This window comes from Salvelinus sp. IW2-2015, unplaced genomic scaffold (assembly GCF_002910315.2).
Source record: "Salvelinus sp. IW2-2015 unplaced genomic scaffold, ASM291031v2 Un_scaffold5325, whole genome shotgun sequence".
Lineage (NCBI taxonomy): Eukaryota > Metazoa > Chordata > Actinopteri > Salmoniformes > Salmonidae > Salvelinus > Salvelinus sp. IW2-2015.
Window position 1 is genome coordinate 1 of NW_019946590.1, and position 7,783 is coordinate 7,783.

Here is a 7,783-nt window from a genome sequence, read left to right on the forward strand (position 1 = left end):
TAGCATGAGTGAAGGAGGCTTGTTGCGAAAATAGGAAGCCGATTCTAGATGTAATTTTGTATTGGAGATATATGTATATATTGTTCCTAACTTCCCTGAAAAGTTGCCATATTGCAGGGTCTATTCGATGCTAATGCAGTACGCCACAGGATGTTTTTGCGCTAGTCAAGGGCAGTCAGGTGTTATATATATTGTTCCTGGTTCTACATTTTTTGAATGGGCATGCTTATCTAAGATTGTGAGGAAAGTACTTTTAAAGCAATAAACCAGGCGTCCTCTACTGACGGAATTGAGGCCGGTTAGTGTCGGAGACACTGTGTTTTAGAGTCGGAGACACGGTGTTTTAGAGTCGGAGACACGATGTTTTTAGAGTCGGAGACCACGGTTTTTAGAGTCGGAGACACGGTGTCTTAGGTCGGACACGGTGTCTTAGAGTCGAGGAAACGTGTCTTAGAGTCGGAAAACACGTGTCTTAGATCGAAAACACCGGTTGTCTTAGAGTCGGAAAACACGGTGTCTTAGAGTCGGAAACACGGTGTCTAGAGTCGGAAAACACGGGTCTTAGGTCTGGAAAACACGTTGTCTAGAGTCGGAAAACACGGTTCTTAGAGTCGGAAAACACTGTGTCTTAGAATCGGAAACACGGTGGTTTTAGAAGAACCTTGTATCTTTTCTATTTGACAAAGTCTTTTCTTTCTTCCCCCACAGGACCTGAATGACTTTAAAGAAGTCACTCCAGTGTGTCTGTCCCCAGTAAATACATTCTGCTGCGTCAAGGGTTTCGGTGGTCTTCCCGGTAAATACATTCTGACTGCGTCAGGGTGTCGGTGGTCTTCCCGGGTAAATACATTCTGCTGCGTCAGGGTTTCGGTGGGTCTTCCCCAGGTAAATACATTCTGCTGCGTCGAGGGTGTCGGTGGGTCTTCCCAGGTAAATACATCTGCTGTGTCGGTGGGTCTTCCCCAGGTAAATACATTCTTGCTGCGTGCAGGGGTTTCGGTGGCGTCTTCCCCGGGTAAATACATTCTGCTGCGTCAGGGTGTCGCTGGTCTTCCCCAGGTAAATACATTCTGCTGCGTCAGGTTTCGGTGGGTCGTTCCCCAGGTAAATACATTCTGCTGCGTCGGGGGTGTCGGTGGGTCTTCCCCGGGTAAATACATTCTGCTGTGTCGGTGGGTCTTCCCCAGGAATACATTCTGCTGCGTCAGGTTTCGGTGGGGTCTTCCCCGGGTAAATACATTCTGCTGCGTCAGGGTTCGGTGGGTCTTCCCCGGGTAAATACATTCTGCTGCGTCAGGGTGTCGGTGGGTCTTCCCCGGGTAATACATTTCTTGCTGCGTCGTCGGGGTTTTCGTGGGTCCTTCCCGGGTAAATACATTCTGCTGTGTCGGTGGGTCTTCCCTGGTAAATACATTCTGCTGCGTTAGGGTTTCGTGGGTCTTCCCGCGTAAATACATTCTGCTGCGGTCAGGATTGTCGTGGGTCTTCCCCAGGTAAATACATTCTTGCTGCGTCAGGGTGTCGGTGGGTCTCCCCGGGTAAATACATCTGCTGCGTCAGGGTGTCGGTGGGTCTTCCCCAGGTAAATACATACTGCTGGTCAGGGTTTCGGCGGGTCTTCCCCGGGAAATACATTCTCTGCGGCAAGGGTCGGTGGGTCTTCCCCGGGTAAATACATCTGCTGCGTCAGGGTGTGTCGGTGGGTCTTCCCCAGGTACAATACATTCGCTGCCGTCGGGGTTTCGGTGGGTCTTCCCCGGGTAAATACATTTGCTGCGTCAGGGTGTCGGTGGGTCTTCCCCAGGTAAATACATTCTGCTGCGTCGGGGTGTCGTGGGTCTTCCCCGGTAAATACATTCTGCTGCGCAGGGTTTCGGTGGGTCTTCCCCGGGTAAATACATTCTGCTGCGTCAGGGTGTCGGTGGGTCTTCCCCGGGGTAAATACATTCTGCTGCGTCGGTTTCGGTGGCGTCTTCCCCGGGTAAATACATTCTGCTGCGTCAGGGTGGTCGGTGGGTCTTCCCCGGGTAAATACATTCTGCGTCAGGGTGTCGGTGGGTCTTCCCCGGTAAATACATTCTGCTGCGTCAGGGTGTCGGTGGGTAAATACATTCTGCGGCGTCGGGGTTTCGCTGGGTCTTCCCCGGGTAAATACATTCTGCTGCGTCAGGGTGTCGGTGGGTCTTCCCCAGGTAAATACATTCTGCTGCGTCAGGGTTTCGGTGGGGTCTTCCCCAGGTAAATACATTCTGCTGCGTCAGGGTTTCGGTGGGCTTCCCCGGTAAATACATTCTGCTGCGTCAGGTGTCGGTGGGTTCTTCCCGGGTAAATACATTCTGCTGCAGTCAGGGTTTCGGTGGGTCTTCCCCGGGTAAATACATTCTGCTGCGTCGGGTTTCGGTGGTCTTCCCGTAAATACATTCTGCTGCTCAGGGTTTCGGTGGGTCTTCCCGGTAAATAATCTGCCCGTGCGGGGGCCGTAAATACATTCTGCTTCGCGGTTCGTGGGTCTTCCCAGGTAAAATACATTCTGCTGTGTCCAGGTTTCGGTGGGTCTTCCCCGGGTAAATACATTCTGCTGTGTCGGTGGTCTTCCCCGGGTAAATACATTCTTGCTGCGTCAGGTTTCGGTGGGTCTTCCCCGGGTAAATACATTCTGCTGCTCTAGGGTTTCGGTGGGTCTTCCCCGGGTAAATACATTCTGCTGCTCAGGTGTCGGTGGGTCTTCCCCGGGTAAATACATTCTGCTGCGTCGGGTTTCGGTGGGTCTTCCCCGGGTAAATACATTCTGCTGTGTCGGTGGGTTCTTCCCCTGGTAAATACATTCTGCTGCGTTAGGGTTTCGGTGGGTCTTCCCCGGAGTAATACAATTCTGCTGCGTCAGGGTGTCGGGGGTCTTCCCCAGGTAAATACATTCTGCTGCTCAGGGTGTCGGTGGGTCTTCCCGGGTAAATACATTCTGCTGCGTCAGGTGTCGGTGGGTCTTCCCCAGGTAAATACATACTGCTGCGTCAGGTTTCGGCGGGTCTTCCCCGGGTAATACATTCTGCTGCGTCAAGGTTGGCGGTGGTCTTCCCCGGTAAATACATTCTGCTGCGTCAGGGTTTCGGTGGGTCTTCCCCGGTAAATACATTCTGCTGCGTCTAGGGTGTCGGTGGTCTTCCCCCAGGTAAATACATTCTGGCTGCGTCGGGGTGTCGGTGGGTCTTCCCCGGGTTAAATACATCTGCTGCGTCAGGGTTTCGGTGGGTCTTCCCCGGGTAAATACAGTTCTGCTGCGCAGTGTCGGTGGGTCTTCCCGGGTAAATACATTCTGCTGCGTCGGGGTTTCGGTGGGTCTTCCCCGGGTAAATACATTCTCTGCGTCAGGGTGTCGGTGGGTCTTCCCCGGGTAAATACATTCTGCTGCGTCAGGGTGTCGGTGGGTAAATACATTCTGCTGCCGTCGGGTTTCGCTGGGTCTTCCCCGGTAAATACATTCTGCTGCGTCAGGGTGTCGGTGGTCTTCCCCAGGTAAATACATTCTGCTGCGTCAGAGGTTTCGGTGGTCTTCCCCAGGTAAAATACATTCTTGCTGCGTCAGGGTTTCGGTGGGTCTTCCCCGGGTAAATACATTCTGCTGCGTCAGGGTGTCGGTGGGTCTTCCCCGGGTAAATACATTCTGCTGCGTCAGGGTTTCGGTGGGTCTTCCCCGGGTAAATACATTCTGCTGCGTCGGGGTTTCGGTGGGTCTTCCCCGGGTAAATACATTCTGCTGCGTCAGGGTTTCGGTGGGTCTTCCCCGGGTAAATACATTCTGCTGCGTCGGGGTGTCGGGTGGTCTTCCCCAGGTAAATAACATTCTGCTGCGTCGGGGTTTCGGTGGGTCTTCCCCAGGTAAATACATTCTGCTGTGTCAGGGTTTCGGTGGGTCTTCCCCGGGTAAATACATTCTGCTGTGTCGGTGGGTCTTCCCCGGGTAATAACTTCTGCTGCGTCAGGGTTTCGGTGGGTCTTCCCCGGGGTAAATACATTCTGCTGCGTCAGGGTTTCGGTTGGTCTTCCCCGGTAAATACATTCTGCTGCGTCTGGGTTCGGTGGTCTTCCCCGGGTAAATACATTCTGCTGCGTCGGGGTGTCGGTGGGTCTTCCCAGGTAAATACATTCTGCTGCGTCGGGGTTCGGTGGGTCTCCCCAGGTAAATACATTCTGCTGCGTCAGGGTTTCGGTGGGTCTTCCCCAGGTAAATACATTCTGCTGCGTCAGGGTTTTCGGTGGGTCTTCCCCAGGTAAATACATTCTGCTGCGTCAGGTTTCGCTGGTCTTCCCCCGGTAAAACATTCTGCTGCGTCGGGGTGTCGCTGGGTCTTCCCCGGGTAATACATTCTGCTGCGTCGGGGGTGTCGGTGGGTCTTCCCCGGGTAAATACATTCTGCTGCGTCGGGGTGTCGGTGGGTCTTCCCCGGGGTAAATACATTCTGCTGCGTCGGGGTGTCGGTGGGTCTCCCCAGGTAAATACCATTCTGCTGCGTCGGGGTTTCGGTGGGTCTTCCCCAGGTAAATACATTCTGCTGTGTCAGGGTTTCGGTGGGTCTTCCCCGGGTAAATACATTCTGCTGTGTCGGTGGTCTTCCCCGGGTAAATCATTCTGCTGCGTCAGGGTTTCGGTGGGTCTTCCCCGGGTAAATACATTCTGCTGCGTCAGGGTTTCGGTGGGGTCTTCCCCGGGTTAAATACATTCTGCTGCGTCTGGGTTTCGGGTGGTCTTCCCCGGGTAAATACATTCTGCTGCGTCGGGGTGTCGGTGGGTCTTCCCCAGGTAAATACATTCTGCTGCGTCGGTCGCGTGTCGGTGGGTCTTCCCCAGGTAAATACATTCTGCTGCGTCAGGGTTTCGGTGGGTCTTCCCCAGGTAAATACATTCTGCTGCGTCAGGGTTTCGGTGGTCTTCCCCAGGTAAATACATTCTGCTGCGTCAGGGTTTCGCTGTGGTCTTCCCCGGGTAAATACTTCTGCTGCGTCGGGGTGTCGGTGGTCTTCCCCGGGTAAATACATTCTGCTGCGTCGGGGTGTTCGGTGGTCTTCCCGGGTTAAATACATTCTGCTGCGTCGGGTGTCGGTGGGTCTTCCCCGGGTAAAGACGTACAGCTGCGTCGGGTGTCGGTGGGTCTTCCCGGGTAAATAGTTCTGCCACTACTTCTCTCTATGGGCCGTTCAGGCTCCGACAAGGCTTCACACATACTTTGAGCTAACCTCTCTGGGAGTCGGTGTATTTATCTGGCGCACTGTTAATCTAGAAACCTCTCCAGTAGCGCAAAAGTTGGAGAGGGGACCAGCAGCGGAAGAGCCGGCGACACACATGGGAATGAACTGGCTGCTGGAAGGCTGCTGCTCTGATCCCATGTACCATCTCCTGCCATTGTGCAAGCACTTAACGCGCGCCCCTCCCCCTCAACGCGTCGCCCTCCCCCTCAACGCGTCGCCCTCCCCTCAGCGCGGGTGTATGTGGTGGTGTGGGTAAAAGGCAGATGTTCCTCTTTAACCATATGGACCAAGTATTTTCTCTATTGTTTCCTCAGGCTGTTGGACACCAAGCTCATGGCCACTACGCAACCTTTCAAGGTAAAACTATTTCAAGTATTTAGATGTCAGGTTAAAAAAGGATGTCATGAAACCCCCTGTGGAAGTCTGAAGAATATTTATTGTGACTTTATTTGAACCCTTCTAGGAGTTGATCAACATCACATCTCTAGCAGAGCTGCAGAAACAGCTGAAAGAGAGCCCCTTCAAATCTCCGAAAGTTGGTAAGAGAACATGACAACTACACCATGTTAAAGGAACAGGAAGTTAGTTCAAAAGCTAGCAGCTGGCGCTCGGACAGCTGGCGCTCGGACAGCTGGCACTCGGACAGCTGGCACTCGGACACCTGATGCAAAGGCTAAAATGGCTTTGAAAAAAATATGATTTCAGCTAATAGGGAGGAGTATCTAACAGAATAACTACATCACATGAACTAAATCATACAACTTTTAACATAAAATAGAAATGATGGTACATTTGTGTACAAAGTTCTAACTTACTCAACCTATATTGTCTATAAGGGACAAGATTCTATAGCAGTGGTTCTCAACCAGGGGTACTAGGAGCCCCTGGTGGTACTAGACCTATCCACATGGGGTGCTTGAGAAGGCTCCTAATACCATAGGCTTACTGTTAAAATGCAAGAGGGAGTACTTCAGGGGTAGTCTGGTCAGAGCAAAATATACTTGGTATTTTAACCGAGATAGAACCATTGATCTATAGGACCTGTGTAGATACTGTAATGCAGTGGTATTCAAAGTTGGGGAAGTGACCCCAGGGCAACTGCCGTGGGGTCTCTTTTTTAAACTTTTTTAGGAGTACAGATTATTGTATGGGACCATATACTAACAAAAATCTAAGTTTATCGTCATTTGATTTTGGGTCGCAAGCAATAGCAGTGTGTGGACAAAATCACTGGTGAAGCAGAGCCAGATTTTAGTTTTTTTAATGTATAACCAACCCATGTCAGCATTTCCCAAACTCTATCCTCGGGACTGCAATGGGTGCTTGTTTTGGTTTTTGGCTTATGGTTCTCACCCCCTTCCATAGACTTACACAGTAATTATGACAACTTCCCGGAAGACGTCCTCCAACCTATCAGAGCTCTTGTATGAACTGAACTGACATGTTGTCCATCCAATCACAGGATCAGAGAATGTCAGAATCTAGTACTGAAAGTAGAAGCTCTAGCTAGCTAGCACTGGGGTGAATAGTTGACTCAGAGAAATACAATAGTTGACTCAGAGAAATACAATAGTTGACTCAGAGAAATACAATAGTTGACTCAGAGAAATACAATAGTTGAATTTTTTTTTAACAAAGTAATTTCTTCCAAAATAAAGAAGCTAGAGATTAGTTATTTTCAGTTTTACTCACGTAGCTAGCACATGCAGCTACCTAGTTTAGCCTACTGAAACACGCTGCTCAAACAGAGGGATGCTATGTTAGCTAGCTGGCTATGACTATCCAACACAACACTGGAACTCTTCCAAGTCAAGGTAAGCTTTTGGTTTTACTAATTTATTGCCACCTGTGTCCGCCTGTGTAAGTGCTAAACTACTTACTGGCTGTACACTGTAACGTTACTGCATGATTGTAGCAGGTTTACTAACGCGTTAGTTCTATTAGCTATGTTGACTATGACATTGCCTTAGCTAATATGTGACAACAATGCAGTCCTTGTGTAGCGGTTATATGGTATGGCTTGGAAGGTTGTTTTTCGCCTGGTCACACACAGCTGATGTGTTGTGCATTGAAGTCCACAAGCGAAGGGATGGGAGGAGGAGAGCGCATAGATGTGAGAAGGAATACAACGTGGCTGCTATGAAAGTCAACACGTGTATTCATTTATCCGATTCTGTTAACTTTTCTTTAAAAAAAGCAAATGGAACAAAACGAGGTTAAACATACCTGAATTTGTCCAATAGAAACTCTTGTATGCAACTTGGGACTAATGATTACATCCGCTAGATGCAGGCAAGAGTGTGCAAGGCATTGTTCAATGTGTCACGGTCACCTCAAATGTTTATCTCGACCTGTGTGCACCTGTGTTGTAGCAACCTCATGATGGGCACAGGGACAATTTGAGTATCGTGTAGAAGCCTAAACCTTTCGATGTTACATTGAACTGGGTGAATAGAATATGAATGACAGTAGCCTAAACCTTTCGATGTTACATTGAACAGGGTGAATGGAATATGAATGACAGTAACCTAAACCTATA

The 7,783-nt window shown here is 50.2% G+C and overlaps 1 long non-coding RNA gene across 1 annotated transcript in view; it reads left to right on the forward strand.

Moving 5' to 3' along the window:
* The first annotated feature begins 5,531 nt into the window (after window positions 1-5,531).
* Window positions 5,532-7,783, forward strand: part of LOC112078158 (uncharacterized) — a 7,197-nt gene continuing 4,945 nt past the window's right edge. The window contains exons 1-2 of the long non-coding RNA XR_002895611.2: window positions 5,532-5,601; window positions 5,708-5,783. This is a non-coding gene — a long non-coding RNA (uncharacterized lncRNA). The remainder of the gene's footprint in view (window positions 5,602-5,707; window positions 5,784-7,783) is intronic.